The 25,092-nt window shown below is 35.2% G+C and overlaps 1 protein-coding gene and 1 long non-coding RNA gene across 3 annotated transcripts in view; one reads left to right on the plus strand and one right to left on the minus strand.

Annotated features, from left to right (window-relative positions):
• PCDH7 (protocadherin 7) overlaps positions 1-25,092 on the minus strand; it is a 448,326-nt gene that overhangs the window by 95,669 nt on the left and 327,565 nt on the right. The gene's annotated exons all lie outside the window — the stretch shown is intronic.
• LOC132519393 (uncharacterized) lies at positions 284-17,303 on the plus strand. The gene is made up of 4 exons (XR_009540157.1): positions 284-458; positions 2,263-2,291; positions 5,877-6,032; positions 17,027-17,303. It is a non-coding gene; the product is annotated as an uncharacterized LOC132519393 (long non-coding RNA).

Consider the following 25,092-nt stretch of genomic DNA (forward strand, 5'->3'; position numbering starts at 1 on the left):
TATAGATTTTTTTATTCCATTTCCACTTTAAAATTTTTAAAGAAAAAATATTTATGATGTTCGGCATTTCCTATTTATCATTTCAGCATCACTGAATAAGGCTGGGGAGGAAAGTGTTACAAACAAAAATACTGCACTAATTCCCTCGGTATTGAATAATAAATTAAAGATAGTCACACGTTGACACAGCTGACTTCTTTGATGAGGTAAAGGGCTTAGAGATTCTGTCCTTCCTTGCCCCACCACTGAGAAATGAGCATCTTGAAGATGGGTTGGAGGGCTCTTAGAGACACTGCAGTCTCACTCCTTAATCCTGCTGGAACATTTACAGCATCACGGGATGTCTCCTTTGAATGTCAAGATTAAGAATGTAATCCTTTAAAATTTGGCTCAGACATATACAGAAGTGAAATTAGGTTTTTCACTTTTTAAAAGGATGGCAGAGAGATACTATATAGGTAAGTTTCAAGGAAAAGATCTTGAAAACAAAAAAATTCAGGAGGTATGTCATAAAGATAAAAAAGATGATTTTTAAGATTCTTAAAATTGATTGTGGCAAGTTATAGTTCATATCTATATTGTGCAAAAGATATCACAAGATTTAGAATAATTTCTAAATACCAATAATATAATCTGATTAGTATTGAAAACTAAATAAACTAAAATCAAATTCTGATAATGTCAAGATTAACCTTCTTGCTTTTTTAAAAGGTCTTTTTCATCAGTATCTAACAACCGTCCAAACACCCAAACTTGCAGTTCAGTTTAGTTGCATCTAAAAATTTACAAAATATCTGAATTATGCTAAGTATGGACGGACAAATCCTTACTTTACCATATTTTATTCTCAGCAATTCAGAATAAAACTCATGTTTCATAGCTGTGGAAAATAAATATAATTTAAAGTGTTTTGTATGCATATTTAATATATGGTTCTCCACTTATACTAATCTTATAGTTGTTGCAATTTTGACTATGCTTGTTAGCACAGAAAATTTGCTATAAAATTGGACAAAGTTTAGCCTAGAAGTAATGTGGAGTCATTTAAGACTTGTATCTGTAGTCCAAGACTTTCAAAGGCAGTTTAATTAGTTTCATGTACTATTCTGTGTCTGTTTTCTCAACTTCCCATAACTTCATTTTCTATTAGAAATAAGAAGAAAGTAAAAAACAAATGCTCTTCTTAAACAAGTTTGTTTTATATTTAAGAGATTTCTTAAAAGGCTATCTGATAGTTTTGACTTTTTTTATTTTTACAGTCCTCCATTCTACCAACTGAGCTATTGAAGGACCAGTTGACTTTTTTATTTTTAAATAAGAAGTTGGGGAATGGGAAAAATGAACCTTGGTAACGTTTTTGAGATAAGCTCATGTAATCTCAGCTACCTTGGCCAAAAATCATACAAAGAAACCTAAAATAATAATGTTGCAATATCGAAAGAGACAGAAGTATGAGTCATTGTAGAGGTATATAATTGGGACTTCTTGTGAAGTTCTAAGGAAAAGAAACCAAAGTGCTATAGTAAGAAAATATTATACAGTGCTTCTAAATCGATATTCCCATTTATAAAATTGCATATAAAATAATCAAAATATACATATGTATATATGATTATTCATAATTGGGTGGAAAATCTAAGAAATATAAAATGTGGTCAGCTTTAGAATAAATGCTTAATAGTTTAGCTGGTTTGATATTTCCTTGATTAGAGTTTAATAATCTTATTCAGAATCTTAAATATAAGAAAGCCTGCTTACTATTTAGAAATAGAATTTGAAAGCAGCTCTTTTCTCGGGAAATCAATAGTATGTATAGCTCTTTTAACACCAGAAATTCTTTTAAGGATTTTTCTTCATTATTCCAAAATACTGCAAGTTATGTATGTATTACAGTTCAGTTTGGTACTATTGCTAAGGCCTAGGGCAAGTTTACTCATTTTATAGCTTTCTGTGGCTCCACCTCTTCAAAGAAAAATTTGCTATAGATGACTTTTGAAAACAGGGATAAATGCAAATAAGAATTTTATTTTCTTCTAAAGAACAATCTTATTCCACTTATCATTCACTAGTCATTTACTTAATAGTGAGTTCCAGTGGTTTCTAATAAATCAAATGATTAAATATTATGGGTTTAATAGTACTTTGTTAATTCACTAATACTTTTTCACACCGATTTTTTTAATCACAGCCAAAACATAAAATGAATGTTTTGTTTTGTTTTGTTTCATCCGAACTATATTTATTTTGCTCTTAATATGTTAGGTACTGTTCTGGGTACCGAGGATACAGAGGTGAGTAAGACAAAGTCCCTGCCCTCCATACTTCCACCTGTAGATGCTAAGACATATTAAAATTTACAGTAATTAAAGCAGTGGGGTGTTGGTATAAGAATAGCTATAGCAATGTTACAGATTAGAAAAAACCCTGACTTGTTACTAGTGAGTATACATTAAAGATAATACTACGGAATGGCTTTGGGACTAGTTTGTATAATTTAGAGAGCCTATTTCAAGATTCACTAGGCCACACACATGAATCACTTTTGAGGATTTTTTTTAATTATTTAATTACTTACTTACTTAATTAATTTATTTACTTTTGGCTGTGTTAGGTCTTCATTGCTGCTCGCGGGCTTTCTCTAGTTGCGGCGAGCAGGGCTACTCTTTGTTGTGGTGCGCGGGCTTCTCATTGCAGTGGTTTCTCTTTGTTGCAGAGCACGGGCTCTAGGAGCGCCGGCTTAGTTGCTCCTACTAGTTGCTTCTAGTAGTTGTAGCATGCGGGCTCAGTAGTTGTGGCTTTTGGGCTCTAGAGCGCAGACTCAGCAGTTGTGGAGCACCGGCTTAGTTGCTCCGCAGCATGTGGGATCTTCCCGGCCCAGGGATTGAACCTGTGTCCCCTGTATTGGCAGGTGGATTCTTATGAATGTTGTTATTTTTTAAGTAATCCAGAAATTTTGACATTTTTATCATATTCACTGCACATACTATTATTTAAAAAAAAATTAAATTGATCAATCAAGTGTGAGGCAAAGAATAGGTATCCTAGTTAAACACACCTTTCAAAACAAGGTTAATAACATCTATAGATTTGTAGGAAAAATCAGGTGACATTTTACAACTCAAACATTTTATTAGCGTTTTTAAAATAGTAGAGGAGCCTTTATCCAGTGATATTTAAATGTTTCTAATTATAGGATTTATGGAGGGCACTCTGAATGATTTAGCAGCTAATTAAAACATATGTTCTAGGACCCTGCTTTTAGCCTATCTAAAGCAAGGGCTTAGGTGGTACCAGACCAGGGGGAAAAATTATGTGAAGTGTAAGAAAGTACATGGCACTTCTTACTGAGTGTTTACTCTTGCTACTGATGTTTTCTTTGTATTATGTACTTTCCCCTCATCACTTTATCTTCCTTTTATAATTATTCCTTTTCCTTCCACTGTACACCATACTCTCTTCTATTTCTATGTTCACTGATTTTTTAAAAATTAATTAATTAATTAATGTATTTTTGGCTGCATTGGGTCTCTGTTGCTGGGTGCGGGCCTTCTCTAGCTGCAGACAGCAGGGGCTACTCTTTGTTGCAGTGCGCGGACTTCTCATTGCGGTGGCTTCTCTCGTTGTGGAGCACGGGCTCTAGGTGTGCAGGCTTCAGTAGTTGTGGTGAGTGGGTTCAGTAGTTGTGGCACATGGGCTTAGTTGCTCCGCAGCATGTGGGATCTTCCCAGACCAGGCTCAAACCCATGTCCCCTGAATTCGCAGGAGGATTCTTATAGGTTCACTCATTTTTAACTGCAGTGGAATTAACTGCAGTGGAATTAATTACATTGTATGAATCCACCCAAATGTGTCGATCTAGAAGTCTGATAATGGACATCTGTGCTCTTTCCAAAGCTGCAGTTCACATTCCTGGGCACATCTCAATGTGCCCCTGTACAAGGGCTTTTCCAAGGTCTATCTAGGAGAAGAATTAATGTGTCGTAAGGTGTGGAAATCTTTAACTTTACTAGCTATTGTCAAATTTCTCCCTAAAGTGATTCTACAAAATTTTACTCCCAACTGTTGTTTGTCAAACAGACAGTGTATGAGAATTTCTGTTTCTCCACACCCTCACCATGCTCTTGTTAGCCTTCTTTGGAATCCGATAGTTGTTAAATAGTATTTAGGCATAGTTTCAATCAACCTTTACTTGATTACTAGTGAGATTGAATATCTTTTCATGTTTACTGGGCATTTGGATCTCTTCTCACATCAACTGATATTTTGCCTATTTTTAAAATTTGGTTTATATATCCCAGTATTGTAAATATCTTTTCACACTCCGTGGTATTCTTTTTTCACTTTAGTTTATCATGTCTTCTGTTGTACTGAACTTTCAAATATTAATGAAGTCAAGTTTATTAAATGCCTTCTTTGGAGTTTGTACTTTTAGTGTCTTGCTTGAAAAAGAATTGTCCTCACTCAGGAGTCATAACATTTTCATATGCGATCTATAAATTTTACATTTCTATCCTTAAATTTTAGGTCTTTAATCTACCACAGGATTTATTTTGTGCATTCTATGAGGTAGAGTTCTATCCATCCCAAACCCCCAAGTATCCCAGGATCACTTGTTGATTAGAGTCAATAGACCATTGTTTTCCCCTGATTTCTAATAGAGTTTTTGTAAATTAATTACTCATATATATGTGGACCTATTTTATAGTTTCTAATTCTGTTCCATTTGTTTATTTTGTCTAACACTGTGCTAATACCATACTCTTAACTACTCAGGCTTTAAAATAAGTTTTCATGTCAGGTACAGAAAATTCCTATCACCAATTTTGTTCTTAGAATTTATCTTGCCAAATTTTGGACCTTTTAATCCCAAATAAATTTGGAGATGAACTTGTAAAATTATCTGAAAAATACATTTAGGTCTAAATGCCTTAAATTAAAAAAAAAAAAAATCTTTGAGGAGAATTGTCTTGGGCCTGGCAGATGTTCAAAGCTGACTCCATTGTGGGATCTTTCATAAGTTCCACAAAATCTCCATTGCTGGGTCTTGTCCTTCTACAACTACAATGAAATGGGTGGCAGACGATTTCCTTCCAGCTTCTATATCTGGCCTTGGCTCCCTAGTTTTCCAGGGTGATGTAGACTCTTACTGTTAAATTCCACATTTGACTCTTATTAGACAGAGGCAAAACTAGTTATAAGCCAACTCTCTTCTCTTCATGGCTCACTTCTAATTCTTGGAAAACATCTACATTCTTAACCTGATGATTTCTGGGATACAGGCTGATCCTAAATCAGCTGCCTCATTTTAATTCTTTCATCAAAGTAGCTTGTCCCCTCTCCTCTCTCGTTCTCTAGATTTCTATCTGGGATTTAGTCAGTGGACCACATTCCTTCTACATATCAGGGTCATATATCAAATTCTCCAAGTAGGGTCATTGAAGGCTTTCTTTTTAGGCATCTTGGCATGTAGAATGTGCTCTCCTTATCAGTTCCACTTTAAAGGGAGGGTGTGAAGCACATATATTATCAGATATAACCAAAATAAGCTCTTAAATGGTCTCTACCTATCCGCAATTCCCTTTCAATTCTTTTTCATAAGCATATCATGATGAGGGATATGAGACAGGATGTAAATTATTTTGAAAGTTTCCTTTGAAAATTTGTAATTTATTTGTCTGCCATTCTCTTTGGTATCTGATATCTGTTGTCTTTGCAACTCATTGTAAACTTCCAACTTAACATCCTTTTGCAAAAGCTTTGCATATGTTTCATTAGATTTTTACATATATATGATATAATCACATTAATGTGTATGTAGATATAGATAGCATTTCCAATCATTACAATTTCTTCTCTTCCGTTTTTGTCTTTTGCAGTGATAATGAGCATTTTTGCCTAGTTTCAAATTTTAAAGGTATTCTTCCAATGTTTCATCTCTAAATATAACATTTCCTGAGGATGGAGAAAATTCCCTTTTATTCCAAGTTTGCTAAGCTATTGTTTGAAATGAATGAGAGTTGTTTCATCTGTTGGTAAGACCATTATTTTTTTTCTTCTTTAATCTTTTAATGTGGTGAATTACATTAATAGATAATCTGTGTAATAATGTTCCATATCTGATCTCCCTTTCTGTTTGAGATCTTTATAAAGTTAACAGCTATAATAATATTAATTCTGTTGAAATGCTGAAAAAGTGCAATTTTGGCTTTTTTCTTTGGCATATGAATAATTTGAGAAAATAAGAATAAAATGTAACTTATTCAATATTTGTTTGTTTGAATAAAGTGTAGAGGACTTTATAAGTATAAAGATTTAAAAGCAATTTAGATGAGAAAACATCAACACCAGCAGTATATTTTAGTACCATTGTTTTAAATTAAAGTCTTATTTATGTTTTAAGAAAGTAGAAAGTAATAAATTTCTATATTTAATATTTTCCTTTGGAACATTTCTGCATGAAAGAAATGCATTTTTAAATGTTTTTCTTTTTAATAGTGACAGGCTTCAAAAGAGAGTTAAATAAAGTATGAATTAAAATGATACTTTCTGATAAAGGACATTACCACAAAAGGTGAACATGTTGTATCTGGATATAGGTTTAATTGACATAACTTAGTACACACTAAGAGAGTTGGTAACATAAACTTGATGATGAAGAGCTGGTCCTTCAGACATATTGTGTCATAACAGACAAAATTCATTCCACTCTATTCTAAGAGCTTTAAAAACAGCATGCTTTCAGACTTCAGACTATACAGGGGCAAGCAAAATAACTGCCTCACTAGAATAAAATATATGTGCCAAATAGTATTTGCATGCTACTTAACCCTAAGGAGATTATAGAGATATAAATATTCCTAGGAGATCAAAATGCACATTGGAACAGGCATACTGGCTTTACGCCTACACGAACTATGCCATGGCTTGCTGGAATATTGTGCACACCTTTGAATTTAAAACTGTTTGAACTTTGCTTCTGGGATATGGAGGTAAAATGGAGAAAATAATTGAAGGAAGGAGAGAAGGAAAGAGGAATGAAGGAAATCTTGGATTTAAAAAGCTCTTGACAAATCACATTTCTCATCAGATTTAACGTAGTTACAGACATCAACTCCCATGAGACATGGTAGGACCCATATCCAGATAGTCAGACACTGACCTTTGCTCTCTGTTGTGACATAGCTAGTGTTACCTAAAGAGGAAGAGAGTTGGTCACCTGCCTTGAGGTTCTCATAATCCAGACCTCTGGTTCTCAACCCTGGTGCATAGCTAAACTGCCTGTGATTCTTTAAAAAATCACACATCTCAGACATAAAGAATCAGAATCTTCGTTTAGGTTACAGATCTTTTTCTTGTGAGGGAAGATATCTTAGAGGTAGAAACTTAGACTCTGAGACATACGTGCCGGAGGTCCAAGCTGACCAGCTAGCCGAACCAGCTCTGTGATCTGTTATTTTCCCTTTTGATTTAATCCTGGCTCTTTTTTTTTTTTTTTTTTGTGGTACGCGGGCCTCTCACTGTTGTGGCCTCTCCCATTGCGGAGCACAGGCTCCGGACGCGCAGGCTCAGCGGCCATGGCTCACGGGCCCAGCCGCTCCGCAGCACGTGGGATCTTCCCGGACCAGGGCACGAACCCGTGTCCCCTGCATCGGCAGGCGGACTCTCAACCACTGCACCACTAGGGAAGCCCTCTGGCTCTTTCAATCCTGAGTGTGTTGCTAATCTATAAATAGCACTCTATCATCACTATGTTTAGTATCATACCATGTAAAAGGAGCACTTTCAGGCAAATGCAAAGGTCGTATGCATGATTATAGAACAGAACTGAATAAATGAAAATAAGACAACAGGAACAACAACAACAAAAAGTTGATGGTAACATATTGTTAAAACATACTGCACACAGCAAATATGATACTGTCACTTTTATCCACATCCGTCTCTGTAAGAAAGGGTGAGGTCTAGACAGTCATGTAATTTCTTTTATGCAGGCTCCCTTTCAAAGGCTTTTTCAGTAAAGCTTTAATAAGTACTCTGAAGATGAGAAGGACATGGTTGATTATATGCTAGTGTAGGAGGAGAGGAAGAAAGGCCACTAACATTTCCTCCTAATTCCTATTAATTTTCCTGGTACAAATGATGAGCAATGTATCAGGGGGAATGAATCTCATATATAGAGTGGCGTGGCTAGGCCGCTCAAATAGATGAAAGTTTCAACCAAACAAAGAATCTTTTGCCTAGTGTAGAAAGAACTAAGAGTTATATGTTGTCCTTTTCAGTCACACCCAGAAATAGTTTGTATTCATTATTAACAGCATCTTTGAAAATAATGATATAAATATATGGGAATGCTGTATCTTTATTCATTCAACTGAACACCTACTGTCCTAGGCCCACATGTAAACAGTAATGAGCTAAATGGGCAAGTTACTTGCTTTTATATTTTGCAATCGTGGTGTGTGTGTGTGTGTGTGTGTGTGTGTGTGTTGGGGAGGAATGGTGGGAGAGGCAGAATAAATATATAGCAAGGAGATAAATGGAATGATTTCAGTTAAGAGGGATGTTATGGTTGAGTGCGACTGGGGCTTTGGGATTGGAGATTGTGTCTATCTAATTTAGAACAGATACGGTGCTGACATTTGGGCTAGGATCTGAAAGACAAAACAGCTGTCTGCATCTTGGGGAAAAAGAATGTGTGCAGTAGGAAGAGCAAGTGCAAAGGCCCTGGAATATTGGTGTGTTTGAGGAACAGATAGAAAGGCAGTTTGGTTAGAATGTTAGCCCAGAAGAGGATGACAGGAGATGAGGTTAGGATTACACAGGGTTTAGGTACTGGAATATTTATAAGCCATGGCAAGGAATTTAAATTTCATTCTTAGAGAGATGGACTGGAGGATTTTTTTTTTTTTTTTTTTTTTGCGGTACGCGGGCCTCCCACCACTGTGGCCTCTCCCGTTGCGGAGCACAGGCTCCGGATGCACAGCCTCAGCGACCGTGGCTCACAGGCCCAGCTGCTCCGCGGCATGTTGGATCTTCCCGGACCGGGGCACGAACCCGTGTCCGCTGCATCGGCAGGCGGACCCTCAACCACTGTGCCACCAGGGAAGCTCGGATTGGAGGATTTTAAACAAGGAATGGAATACCTATGTTGAAAGGGATTATGATTTACCTACCTAAAAAAGATACTTTGTTCTATAAACTTATATATGAACACAGTGAGACAATCGTTCCATATAATCATTAATATCATCAAGATTAGGGCAGAGGTTAGAGAAACTACTATTTTATTACACATAGCAGATGTGCTTCTTTTCAGATTTATCCTATTTGGTGACCTTATATAGAAACAGCCATAACCTTGATCTAAAATGTTTCATTTGTCCATTGAGTTTCTTATGACACTCAATGAGTTATTGTCTCTTCATTTGCTCTGTTCTTGAAATGCAGAGGTTCATGTTAGACTGAGTAAACTTGATGAAGCAATTGGGCTAACAGTTTATCAGATAAATCCTTCAGTTCTTTTTAGTGATTGATACATTATAAATTCTACTTGATCCAAGATATGTATATAATTTAGAAGGTACTAGATATTAGCGGGTTGACTAAGTTACAGCCCATTTCGTTTGTCTATGTAGGCTATAAATCAATTCCCAAGGAATGGTGCTAAAGTTCAGCTAAGATCTTTGACTTCTCTACTCACAGAATTGCAAAGTCTGTAGGGCTATGGAATAAAGTCCTATCTCCTAAGCATAGCACTCAAGTCCCCCACCCTGACACATTATGCCTTTCTACACCTGTCTTCATTTACAAATATTTATTTCATCTGCTTTGACAATTCATCTTATACTCTTTTCATCCACCCTAATATTTACATACCCTTCAGGATCCATGCCAAATGTCAATTTTTCCATTAAATTTTTCCTGATTCTCCCAAGCAGATTTAATTGATACATGCATTTTATTCTCATAACACTCTGATCATTCCAAGTAAAGAATTTATTACATGGCCTTGTAATTATCTGTTTTTATTTCCATATTCCACAATAAAGAATGATTTCCAGGCTTCCCTGGTGGCTCAGTGGTTGAGAGTCCGCCTGCCGATGCAGGGGACGCGGGTTCGTGCCCCAGTCCGGGAAGATCCCACATGCCACGTAGCGGCTGGGCCCGTGAGCCATGGCCGCTGAGCCTGCGCGTCTGGAGCCTGTGCTCCGCAACAGGAGAGGCCACAACAGTGAGATGCCCCCATACCGACAAAAAAAAAAAAGAATGATTTCCTCCTGGACAAGCATTATATTTTATTCACCTTTTTTCTGAATGTATCAGTAGTTTATACCAGGGAATAGCTCATTTCAGGACCTCGGTGAACTGAATGGATGAGTGAATGAACAGATAACTGCATGCAGCTATCATTTTCACCTTATATTTGATTCATTCCCACAATGTGCTCTGTGTAAGGGGACTGAGATAAAATGACTCTCTGAAATGGCTTCAGATTTCTGGACTTTGTGTCTCCACTCATGCTGTTCCCTGTTCTTACTGTTGCCTCTTTCCACTAATGACACTACCTGTGAAATCTTACACATTTTCCAAAACCCATGTAAAATGGTTACTCTTCCACAAAGCCTTTCCTTGCTCTTAGTCAAATAGCCATCCCTCCCTCTTCTGTATTCCTTCACACATTGTCAGTGTTTCCCTTTTTCTCATTTCTTTCTAACTGGGTCTGTTTATATTAAATCATAATTATCGGTGCACAAGCCTTTATGTGCGTATGCAATTACAAGCCATTTAAATGAGATCATATATGGTTTTCTTTGTACCACTCTCTTACAGCTGTGCAGAGGAGCACATATTTTAGGGCGAGACAACTGCAATGCTCAATAGAATAACTGATATAGTTATAAACATTATCCTGTTTTTTCAAAATAGATCTCACATATTATTTCTGCCAAAGATGACCAGACCTGGCAAAACCTTTCATTGAATTGGGTATTTTTATTTGTCCAAGCGATTTCTTTAGAGCTTTATACCAGTTTTGTTTTTATCTAGAAATGTGCTAATGTGCATCTATGGTGTGTTTTGAACTGCTCCAATACTGTCTTCCAAAGAAAATTAGCTTGTTACATTTCCAAACTTAGAAAAACAAAGATAGTAAAAATGAGTCAGCTCTGACACAAGTTTAGTACTAAAAGTAGTTATTTATATGAGCTAATCTAAAAGTAATAACAACCAAAGAAAGTGTTCTCACTCTCTTCAGAATACCCAGGAATGCAGATATCCTATTATTGGTATCTACTATTAATTACAGAATCTATTTAACACTACAGGAAAAGTTCTTTCTAAATGCTATATTCCTGTGTATTTCTAAAAGAACAAAGGGAAAAGGGAATAGCTTACTAACTATTACACAGCTAAGTGAAAAGTGAAGGGCTTATGCCAGGGAGGATGATGGGATATGTTCTCATGAAATCAGAGCACCGACTCTGCAGATGAACTAAGGTGGGTGGGATAAATGCAATGAATTGAGCTCTCTCTGCAGACTTATCCCATTATTTCATCACTAATGAATTGATTTGTCAAACATCAAAAGCAAAGAGTATAGAACTAAAATTTACCTACATTTGCTAAAACCTTCAACTCTTTTCTGTAATTCCAAAGTATGATTCTGTTAGATTGATCTAGTCAAAGATGTATTTAACAGTACTTGGATTATGAAAGGTTACCTCCCAAAAAACGCATTGCTACCAAATTTATTTTCTTGATGAATAACTGATTTTCTTTCATATGGATAAAAAAATAGTCATTTGTAAATAAATAGACACACATGTACATGAAAGTATATTAAGATGAATTTAAAATATAGCTTCAGAAAGATGATGTGTTTTGGGCATTTGGGAAAATAACAGCCTCACAGTGAATTAATACTATGCATTTTCTATATATATATTTCCCCTCTCAGACTTAAAAAAATCTACTAAAGACTATTCTACCTGTGAGTGAGCTTTGAATTACCTTTGCTTCTGTCAAAGCCCATTTAACAACCTGACAGCATGAATCTCTAAAAGCAAATAAGGGCAGGAAGGGGCCCTGCACTCTTGGCTTGGCAGAATTAAGCTTCTTTTCCACAAGGGAAAGGCATCCTAGAGACAGCTATAGTATTTTACACAAACTCAGCGAAATACTACATAGTGTCTTTTTTTGGAGGACCTATATAAATTGTGTCTGATATAAGTCTAAATGTCCCTACGTTGCAACAGTGTATTAACAAATACATACATTTATTCATCTCCATAAATCTAACATACTTAGCTTTAAAATGTAAGCGTTCAGGAGAAAAAAATATAATACAACCTCCTCTGTAAAAGTAACTTCCAATTATGTATTCTTTTGATATTTTTGCATATGTTCTTATAGTTTTTGTATAGAAACCTAAAGACAAAATGATTTGATGGTATTCCCTGAGAAATATTTTCTATAGGCTACACTGATTTTAAAAATCTGATTAGGTCTACATAAGCCTAAGTTTAATACAGTGGTCATTCGATTAATACAACAAAATGGTTTGCTTGAACAAATACCTACTTGTAAACATTCAACATCCAGGCACAGAGGTCTGTGTTTTATTAACCAATGTCCTTGAGAACATATCTATGTAACTTGAGCAACTCCCTTTTCACTAATGGAGTGGAACATCATCGTAGAGAGAATTCTATTAAACAAAAAGTCAGTCTTATTATTGGATCTTGCTGGATCAATGATGCTAAAAACATTACCCCAGTTTGAAAAGTATTCATTGTCAGATGTCCATCTAAATATTTATGGCCATTTTGTTTAAATGAAACACGTTAAAAATTATACCATTGAATGATGGACATATGGAGCCTATGTGTTGGTAAATTGATAAATCATACTCCAGGTGAAGTGAACTCTTTAGAACACCCAGAGTAGAAGTTGATGGTAGGCAAAAAAGCATTCATTCTCACACATACATGCATATTTCAGCTTTTCCAAGAAGTCACTTTGTATCAATTCTGCCTTCAATTGAAAGGAAAATTCATTTTAGGCTTGGACTACTTTTACCTTTTCATTTTTTATTTTTTAATTTTATTGCAGTATAGCTGATTTACAATGTTGTGTTAGTTTTAGGTTTACAGCAAAGTGATTCAGCTATACATACATATATACATGTATATAAATATATAATAATGTATATAAATATATTCATTCTTTTTCATATTCTTTTCTTATATAGGCTATCACAGAATACTGAGTAGAGTTCCCTGTGCTAGACAGTAGGTCTTTGTTAGTTATCTATCAGTGTGTGTATGTTCATCCTAAGCTCCTGATTTATCCCTCCCTGCCATGTTTCCCTTTTGGTAACCATAAGTTTGTTTTCGATGTCTGTAAGTCTGTTTCTGTTTTATAAATAAGTTCATTTGTATCATTTTTAAAATTAGATACCTTTACCTTTTTAAATTGAAGTCTGACTAGATAAGTCTATTTTCAGATTGAAAACCAGATCATTTGCATTATGTATCTCAATAATACAATTAAAGCATTTGAGCTGTGAAAGATTATTGCATAATATTTCAGCTTTTAAGAAGGCAAAACCTAAAAATAAAATAAAATGTTAGTGTCCAACATTCAAAAATAAAAGGTAAAACTTCAAAAATTCAGCTTACAGTTGATTGGTTGAGAGAATCGCCAACTGAAAATGAACTAAAACGGAGAAAACTTGAGATTAATTTATATTCTTACAAAATACACAAAATAGGTGAAGGGGGTCAAAAGGTACAAACCTCCAGTTATAAAATAAGTCATAGGGATATAATGTACAGCATGGTGACTATAGTTGATAATACTGTATTGCATATTTGAAAGTTGTGAAAAGAGTAGATCTTAAACATTCTCATCACAGGAAAAATATTTTTGTAATTATGTATGGTAACAGATGTTAAGTAGACTTATTGTAGTGATCATTTCACAATATATACAAACATCAAATCATTATGTTGTACACCTGAAGTTAATATAACATTATATGTCAATTTTAACACATACATACACATACACACACAAAGAAATAAAACAATAAAAGACAAATACCCCCCAATATAGCTAATTCAATCTTATAAACAGATATAAAAATTAACAAGTATAAGCATGAAAAAAATATTAGAAAAAATTATGCCACATGGACAGGTGATCTAATAAGAAAATTTTCCTCACCTTTTTTTTATAGAAAGTTTTCAGTTTTTAAGGAAATTTTGGTATAATTACATATAACTTGTATTATCATTTGTTCTGAAAAGTTTACACAAAAACTAAAGGTTATTCTAAAGCACTTCAAATCATTAAAGTATCATTTTGAAGGAAATGTATTGCAATCTCAGTTCTGCCTTCCTTAAGTATTATTTTTAATAATATGTAAGGTGATGCTCATTTCTTCTCCCTGGGATTTCTCTGATAGCTTTTTTGGTTACAAAATTCTTCAAATGATTGCTGAGAATGCCCTAAATTCCATGAAAAGGAAAGGTATTTTCACAAGGAAACTTGAGGCATGAGGTACCATGGAGACTTGCTTATTTCTGCAAAGTGAATGAATTGGATAAGGTTTTTAATGGCCAGACTGCAGAATAAACCAAGTCCTCCATGGATTAATGTTTCTGAAAGTCTAAAGGCCTCTTCTGCAACAGTTGGCAGAGGGCTGCATTATGGTTGAAGTAAACTCCCTTTTTAAAAACTCTTATTTATCCCTAAAAATAAAGACACAGAGGAGGAAATCATAGAGTATTTTAGAAAGCATTTATATTGTCTATCAATTTAGCATTTATCTCAGATGTAACAGCTATTTCAATATGTAAATACACACACATATTGAGAAGTTATGTGTACTTAACAAAGAGGTCATCTTTTCTGTTACCCCAACATTTCTAGGACAAAGTCAAGGGAAGTATCTGGAACCAAATTTTAAAACAAATGTTATTCTCTGAATTATAGGTCTTATGTCTGTTCTGGAAATAGTTGCATGGCCAGTGTAATTATGACTTATATGAGTCACAGAAGCTGCTCTAGGCACTGTTCACCCTATTTATACTCTAGCCCTGGAACAAATACTCAGAAGTTAAGGATACAGTGACAAAGACCGATGTCAGGTGAAGTTCAATGGCCACAGCCTCCTTTCTTATAACTTGAACTAAACTTAAGGATCCCAGCAGACAGGTTAGGGAGACCTCCTACCTCCCTGGAAATCTTCAGTAGTTATGAGGGGACATACAAGGCAGATCACAGCTTCGTTTGAGGTCTGACCTTGCTGGGCTATTATAGAGAATTGAATCCTACTGAAAAATTTGGCCATAGCAATTTTCTCTACAGCAGAATAATGTACTTCACAAGAGAAGTGTCAGATTATTGAATTCTTTGTGCTGAAATGCTCTTTGTACCAGGATGTATGTATTGGACCCTACAAGCCAAATACAGTTCCTATACATTCTGTCCAGCTTCAGCTTACAAGTCATCTTGCTGTGTGGGAATTTTTATACAGCAACAATGTGTTAGTTGAATGCCACTGAATGTTTTTTTTTTCTCTTTTCTCTTGAGTTAATAGAATCAAAGGAAAGAAAGAAGACAAAAATTATGAGAATTGTAGTTTCAAAAGTAGAAAAAATATTAAAGTCCCATTTTCCCACAAGACAAAACTAGCAATACATTTAGAAAATCTTGTCTCCATATTCAGTCTCTCTAAAAGTAATTGTGTGTGGACTGTATCAAACTGTAAGCCCATGGGTAGAAGAAACTATGTATTTAAAAACAGTTATGAAGAATTAGATCCTTAAGAAGTAGACAGCAAATATTGAAAAAGCATCTTTTGATATAAGAGAGACTGTGAGGCTTAAACTATTCTTTATTCAAGACTGGAGGAGAATTTCTGCTGTTCTCATTATTTCATTGTATGTATAATTTATTTTTAACAATTTAATATCTCTTGCTGTGGACAATCTTCTACTATATCTTAGAATGAACTTTTCAAGATTCCCTACAGATCTTTAAAAGAAGAAGCTTGTGTGATTCATTGAAATTTTGTAAAAAGGTGTTGTAAGCTCATTAAGAGAAATGAATTAAGTTGGTGACATAATGGAAGCTTAGCAAACATTATGTTACTCCTCACTCATTTCATATATACTTATATTTCTTTCTGGTGCCTTGATAATATTTCATTTTGTGATCTGGTCAATTTTCACTCTCACTCCCTTTATCCTTCCAGCTAATATTTACTGGAAGTACTTACCATACTAAGTACTATAATACAAGCAACAGTCCAGGGCAATGCAGCTAATACTATCCTCATTTTTTGGAGAAAGAAATTGAGTCTCAACAATTTAAAGTCTTGCCTCACAAGGCAAGTAAACAGCAGAGCTCAGAATCCAATCCTGGATTGGATTAATCCTAACCAGGCATATTCCAGCTCATAGATGAAATTTCTCTGAATTAGACTTTGAGAGTCGTATCCATTAGGAATTGAAATAGATCTTAAGGATTACTTGAATAGTGGTTCCCAAACCTTGTTTTGTGCAATCAAAATCACTATGGAGTAAAGAACACAGATTCTTGGGCACTGGTCCTAAATTCAGATTATTCTGGACTGGGCTGGAGCTAAGGTATTTGTATTTTGAACATGCTTCACAGCTGAATGGATGGATGTGCAGTGGATTTGGAAAGCATGGAACTCTTCCAGATCCCTTATTTTAGAAATGAGACAGCTGAGACTTGTGTTTGTGATGATGAGAGGAATAAAGCCCAGACTTCTCCTCTCACCAGTCCTTTTTTCTACTCTATCATGATCAGCAACTAGTCCTTGTGTATGACTGTACCCGGGGACTGCATAATTATTATTTTATTTTTCTTTACTGTCTCTGCAACTGAGCAGGACCCAATGGGGCCTTCCCAAGACAGACTCCTCCCATATATCCTCTCCTGTAACTCCTCTCTGAAGTACCCAGATAATAGTATCTTATGCATATTTCCTGAGTTTTTCAGATGCTAAAACAACCACCAAATGGAAGAAATTAACTACTTGATGATAGTGATCAAGTAGCCTGCAGACCTACTGACGCCTAAGGATTGATAATGTCAACTGCCCTGTTACCTCACCATCAACCAGAGAATTGTGCATGAGCTGATCACGTACCCTCGGACACCCTTCCCTCACCTGGTCTTTATAAATGCTTTGCTGAAACCCGTGGGGGAGTTCAGGGTGTTTTTGAGCAGAAGCCACCTGTTCTCCTTGCATGGCCCTGTAATAAACCTTTCTCTATTCCGAGCTCTGACGTTTTGGTATTGTTTGGCCTCAGTGTGCGTTGGGCACACGAATTTGCGTCGGTAATATCTCTAGTCATTTTCTTTAGAAAACTGTGAATGAAATGAATGCATTTATTGAGACTTGCTTAAAAATGTTCATGAAATACTGTGCCTTGTCTACTATTATTTTGGTTAAAGGAAACAGAGGGAGCAATTGAACCTTTATGAAAAAATATTTACTACCACAGATGGTACCCTCCATATGGGAAAGCATATTTGGGTTGTTAAGTATTGTGTCAGTGGCCTGACCAAAGCACATTAAACCCCATTTAAAATCAAAGTTCATGTCAAAGTACCTTGAAAGAGCAATCCCACAGTGAAATTCCAGAGGGGGAAGTGCACAGAACAGATTAATAAAGCCCATTAGAATGTGTCTGAGAAACTGTTACACTTCGAGAATGTGGCTTTGGTGAGTGAGAAAGGCTAATGATGACACCTGAACTAATTTCCCACTTGAATTCTCACTTTGTTTTTAATCTTATATTAATATGAAGAGAAAAATTAAAGGAATATAAATTTTCTGAAAGTTTCTTAGTGTTTGGGCAGACTGTATGTCTTTTTTTTAAGGGTGGTGGCTTATGAGTACATTTATTCTTATGTAATAGACCATTAGTATTACGTTATAAAACTCATCACATTAAAACAATATTCAAGCTGAACTAACTCTAAGCCCTTCCTTTAACACAGGGGAAAGGAAGCGTTTCCTTCTAATTCATGGATCCCGAACTCCCTGGCCGAGGACCAGCGCCAATCATCAGCCTTTTAAAACAGGGCTTCACAGTAGGAGGTGAGTAGCAGGTGAGTGAGCAAAGCTTCCTCTGCCACTCCCCATCGCTCCCCATCACTCTCCGTCCCTCCCCATCGCTCCCCGTCCCTCCCCATCGCTCCCCATCCCTCCCCATTGCTCCCCATCGCTTGCATTACCTCTTGAACCATCCCTCCCCCATGCCCTCTGGAAAAACTGTCTTCCAGGAAACCGGTCCCTGGTGCTAAAAAGGTTGGGGACTGCTGTTCTAATTATTTGCAGGTATTATCTCCTAAATTACAGAGTGAACCTTAAGAAAAAATAACCTCATCTTGCACTGCATTGTAGTGTCACAGAAACTCAAGTGAAGCCTTACTTGAATTAGATGTGAATATTTGTTGAAGGATGTGGCTGACTTAGAACTGGATGGTGATCATTGGTCAGCATGATGTTTCTGAGGATACAAGGAACACTCACATACAAGATACTATCTTTCAAGAACACTGAAGGGAAAGGTCTAGAACTTAATCACCCTATAGCATGTTTCACCTCTATTATCCAGTTTCACCTCTATTATCAATGGAAATCCGCTGCTAACCCTGAAATCGTATTACACAACGAAAAGTGTCCTGATATAAAGTAATTTTTTCCCTGGTTCTAACAGATTCTAGAGTCATAGGCAATTTCTGTTAATATTACAGTGAACTCTAGTGGATAATAATGACCATCAACTCTACTTTGATAGAATGCTTTTTGATTTTCTTAAGAGTTAAAAAGCTGAAGAAAGGAAAAAACAAAGAAGTTAAGGCAAAAAGCATCCAGTCACAATGACAGACCCTTAACACTTACTACTCAGTACCCGCTGATTCATTTAATAATCATTTGTCAAATGTCTACTGGACACATGATTCTGTCTCTTAATGCCACGTATTTTTCTAAAGTCCTAACCGACATAGGAACCGCATGTTATATTTCCTCTTCCACTGCTGACTACATGCTTTGTAATGGAGAAGCATTAATTTTACCTTGAATGTGATCTCTTAGCAACAGGTAAGTGAGGGAAAAGAAAGTTGAAAATTGCAACCCTGACTCCAAACTACAAAGTGAAGACAATTTTCTGTAAAGTCCATTTAATTTAAAGTCTCTTTTCTGCCTCTCAGACAGCCTTCCCACTAAGCACTGCTATTAAAGCGCTGCTCATTCCACCTCACCAAGAATTGCTCTCCTGGTTGTTAAGATGACTCACAGCCAAGTACACCAGACTGAAGCTGCCACATGGATCTTATATTTATTACCAATATGCGGGGGGAAGGATGAGAACAAGTCAAATATCTAGTGTCCCTGCAATGTCAGAGGAAACTAATAACATGCCAGGTTTACACAGCATCTCTCAGAGGGCTGTCTTACTTCCTCACAAATGTACCATGGGGTGATAAAGTTCATTACCATATTATTTGACAACTGGAATTTTAAATTAAAGATTTTTACTACATTAGAAATAAAAGTAAGTCAACTGGAGAACTGTAATCAAGTGTAATTATCTTCATTAATGACAATGTAAGTTGTTCACAATGAAAAAAGCCCTGAAATAATACATAAACAAACTTCTAATTCTGTAAGTATTGTGTTTCTGATGGAATTGATTGTATCCCCCAAAGATACGTTGAACACCTCCCATTACAGAATGTGAACTTATTTGGAAATCGGGTCCTTACAGACATAATTAAGATGTGGTCATACTGGACCCTTAATCCAATATGGCTGGTATCCTTATAAGAACAGGGAAGACAATGTGAAGACAGACACATATGATGAACACCACATGGTTACAGGCAGAGACTGGAGCAATGCACCTGTAAATCAAGGAAGGCCAGGGATTGCTGCCACCACCAGAAGTTAAGAAGTTAGGAATGATTCTACTTAGAGACTTTGGAGGAATTGTGGCCTTGCTAAGACCTTGATTTTGGACTTTTAGACTCCACAACTGTGAAAGAATAAATTTCTGTTGTTTTAAGCCACCACCACACCCGCTCCATCCAGAACATGCTCCATACAAGCATACAGCAAAATGAGAGAATACTACATGCATATGTGTCAATATTTTCAAAGTTGTTATCTCTGAGTGATAGGAAGAAATCTGACTTTTAAATACATGTTGTTTCCAAACTTCCTCTATTAAATATGTTATTCTGTTGTATTAAAATAACATATAATAAATAATCACAGAAGGGCTTATCCCCAGCATGGCCAAGTGGACATAAGCAAAATTTTATCTGATTTTATTCTATTGATAATCTAAATTTCTTTGTACCTAACATTCTAAGTTTTCATTTTGAAAACAGTACTGATACTTACTACATGGCCCATAACATAATGCTAGGTCCCTTAACCTGCTTTTTGATATACAGTATATTGTAATAGACATGGGAAAAAAATCCCAAATATTCAAATTATCTTGAGCTTTCAGCACATTTTTACAGACTTTGTGTCAGTACAACATCAAGCTTAAAAGTAGTACATACTTTTTGCTTGGAACTGGGTTAAATCTCTTCAACGATTACCAGCTATTTGATTTGAGGAGGATTGCTAAACTTCTCTTAATCTCAGATTCCTCATCTATAAAATGGTGACATTTATAAAAAACCTACACTCATTGAGATATTATAATATATAGAAGACATAATGAGAATTGCTTAGCCCAATGTCTAACACATGCATGCTCATTAAATATTAGATAACATTATACTCTACAGACTAGGACAGACAATTTAAATAATGAACATATTACTATGAATATCCCCTTGTCTTCAAGAAGATAACATCATTCTTTAAAATCAATTATCTATTGCTTTCAACGTTAGCAGTACCATTTAATTTGTGCAGTCTCTTTTAAAAATAACTTAACCTGAGAATCAGTTTGCTCAACTGTGAAATGGAAAACAATAATACATATCTCATTTGGACAGTTTCGGAAAAAAATAATATTGATAATAACTACTATAATTTATTGAATATGATGATGAGTCAGGCCCTAGATTAAACACTGCATGCATAGTAGTATACTCAATTCTTGCAAAATGTTTGTGAATGATTTTGAAGAATCAATGCCCAAGAATTAAATGTAGGTGAACCACGTAAATCTAAAGGAATAATAAGTTGGTGTTAGAAATGATGTTTTGTGTACTTGCTTGTATTAAACTTATATTATAGTCTGAATATTTAAATAAGCTTTTTGAAGAAAGAGATACACCAATACATGTATTTTCCCTGCCATTACAATCCACATGGCCCCCAGCTTTGATAAATGCTTTGAATAAATGAATACATGAATGAGTGAGAGAATTAATTAATGAATAATAACCTATCTGTCTGGAAGCATCTGAGTTTTCAACTATGTTAAAGATTTGTGGGCTTAACAAGGTCTTTCTTTTTAAAAATTGCATTTTAATCTTTATTTGCTCAGTATCTTTTCAGACATCCAATAAGGATTAACTCAGCAAATATATTATTCACACATGCAATTATACATACACACATGCTCTCTATATGAATATACTACTTACAGTATGTAAATTGTATGCAGCCTCAAATTTTATACAAAAAATGACAAAACTTGGTGTTTCCTTCAATATTTTAAAAACTATGAAAACGTGGAATTTTTACTTTGCCTAAAACCGCTTTTGCACTTCATACCAATCAAAAGCACACGGGAAAAATCAGGTTTCATGGGACATACACACAGAAACACAAAATTACATTTTGTATGGCCCTGCGGCATTTTGACAAAATGGTCCTGAAAAGAATGTGAAGAATGAGTATGAGGAGAGGATCATGAATGTAGAAGGAAATTGTTTTTATTGATTTTCATTGGCACTACAGTTCCTAACACAAGAACTAAATTTATGAAATCAGTTATAATTTTGGCACTGAGAGGCAGGCTACCTTTAGCACCCAGAAAGTTGGCTCTCATATCCTTCTGATTATTAATTTCTGAGTTTCAGACCTGTTTCTGATGTCCAAATGATAAAAAAAACAGGACAAAATAAAGGAAATGAGATATTTTAAAAGAACAAGAAAACTATTATTTTTATCCTCCACCAAGATCTCAGAATCTATATTGTTCTTTTATGTATTACTTAATTTCTTTTGCACACTATGCTACCCTTTTACAACAGTAAAAATGTAACTTGGAAACACAGGGATAGAATGCAGTATCCTTAGTGCATTCAGATTTATCCTATCGTTCTAGGAGGCTCTCCAAATTTTTTTAAATGTTGGAAATCATACAGTTATAATAGATGGCTATCATACTGTCAATGGCTTTTGGTTTTCTGATAACTTTACAGAAGCCAGATTTCAGATACCATCTTTAATATAACAAATAAGTGTAATATACAAACTATATGAATCTGAAACAATCTTGTAAGAATGGTTTCTTTGGATGTTAAACAGTTGCTGAATCCATTGTTCCTCTCCCTTGTGTATGGTACTATTTCCATTTGCTTTCTGACACCTTATTAAATACAATCATAAAGCAGAGTGTTTCCTGGAGCAGAAGAGAAGCAGAGGGAAATTATGTTACTCAGAATATCCTAAATTCAATAAACAAAGTCTCTGTGTATATGCACAACCAATTAAACCATGTTGACTCAACTGGTCAATCAATTCTGATTTAAAGCAAAGGTCAGCTCAGTCAAACCAGCAATCAATTAAAAAAAAAATCAGTAAAAACTAACTTTCAATGTGCATGCTTGGAATATTACAGGTGATGCAATTATTCCAGAAAAAAAGAAGAGAACTCTAATTATGTAACACTAAGTTTAAAATTGAGTTTTAAGTTTGTTTTGTTAAAATATTCTTTATACTCTTTCTTGCCTTAGAATATTTTTTAACTGCAAAAGAAGGAAATTAATTTAAACACAGGACATATTTTTCTTTGAGAAAATCTAGATAAATTTTATAATGCATAAAACAAATATGATTTTATATTTTCTAATAGTTATAGTCTCGGGGACTAAACAAAGTAGGATCTTTAGACTAACCCTCTAGAAAACAATTAAAATTATGATCTTTGGATTTTGCCTCATCATCATCATATCACTATCTGAATACCTTATACATTACATGACTTAAAAAGAAATCAAACAAAAAAAATGATTTCATGAACCATGCAGTGTTGGGAGACAAACCTAGAACACCAATTACCACCTGGTAGCTTCTGCTAAAATAGATTTTAAAATAAAATCACAAATATTCAATCCAGGGGACATCTTAAATGCCCAAAACACAGACTTGAAAGAAAACACAGACACTGTAATTTAAGGCTTTCTTAAAAATGATACATGTTCTAGCATTTTATGTTCCATAGAAACCAACATGACAATAAAGGGAAGTCAGTGAAGAACCCAGGCTTGTTCTTTCAAAGAGAAGACTGTACTGTGAAATGGTTACAACCTGGGCTCAGAGAGGTCTGGACAGAAACCAAGATTCCTTCTTACAAGTGAAATAAACTTGTACAAGTTACTTAACACCCTAGGTCTTGTCTTCTTGAGAATAGTGAAGAATTTCCCTAAATTTGTAATGATACTTAACCAAAATAATGTGTGCTATGTGCTTACTACAGAGAATGTTGAAAACTTGGCATTCAATAAGCTATTATCGCTATTGATACATTACATAAGCTAACTAAATCAAAGATTTCGGACTTCCCTGGTGGCGCAGTGGTTGAGAGTCCACCTGCCGATGCGTGAGACATGGGTTTGTGTCCCGGTCTGGGAAGATCCCACATGCCGCGGAGTGGCTGGGCCCGTGAGCCATGGCCGCTGAGCCTGCGCGTCCGGAGCCTGTGCTCCACAACGGGAGAGGCCACAACAGTGAGAGGCCCGCGTACCGCAAAAAAAAAAAAAAAAAAAAAGATTTCATCCACAAGGTGGAGGGTTCCTGTTCTTCTAAGGAAAATATAAAGAAAAATCACTAACTAAAAAAAAAATTTAATCAGATTACAAGACAAAATTACACACTTACCTTCAAATATACAAAAATTGAATATTTTAGACTTTGGAGATGGAAGGAAATGATTGCTTTTAAGGAGTATTAAGGTATATAGATGGTATTAAAAATATACACAGAAGTAGCCTAAGTAGACAACAAACACTTGGTAAAATGAGCTTCGGAGGATGTCCAATAACAAGTAATAAAAACTATCCCCTCAAGGGGCTTTAATTAAATGTTTGGCCACTAAGGGCCATCCAAACAATATGGCAATACACAAGACAAAACCATTTAAGAATCTGATGGTACTGGGAGCTCTTCGGAGATGCAACAAATAGGAGTGTCTTTTTTTGAAAATTAAATGCTAGCAAATTATAATTAAGTGACCTCAAATAAATTAACTCTCACTCGGTGGGCTCTTAGTTATTTAAACGTTAAGGGAAGTAATTTATTATCATAGAAAGATATCTAGACCCATAACCAAAATTGGGAAACATGCCGCCACAAAACATCTATATTTTATCTGTATATATGAGCAAAGGAAAATGAGCTTACTACTAGATGCAGCTGATTTATTCTTCATAGGATTTAGCCAAACTAGTATAAACTTGTGTGTAAAGATGAAGGTACCTTTTAATGGTAATCAATACAATCTCTACATTGTTTTGGTCTGATATGCTTGACCAAGCACATGTGCTGTTATAACCACAGAAAGGCAGGCTGATTCCAGCTTTCATTATGCCTGAATAACTGTGGAGTTTTCTAAGCCATTTTGCCTCACTGTAGCTAAGTCTCTTCAATTTGTAGAGGGAAGCAAGAGCAGACTATCCCTAAGGTTATTTTCCACTCAATATTTTATACATGTAAGAAAATAATACTTTATATAGTAAATGTATAGAACATTTCAGGCATATAAATCCTTAGAGATAAGATGATATACAATTAATAAGAAAATATTATCTTGATTATAATTTCTTTGGGTTATAGAAGCATAAATTTGA

The sequence above is a fragment of the Lagenorhynchus albirostris genome, chromosome 4, assembly GCF_949774975.1.
Source record: "Lagenorhynchus albirostris chromosome 4, mLagAlb1.1, whole genome shotgun sequence".
Lineage (NCBI taxonomy): Eukaryota > Metazoa > Chordata > Mammalia > Artiodactyla > Delphinidae > Lagenorhynchus > Lagenorhynchus albirostris.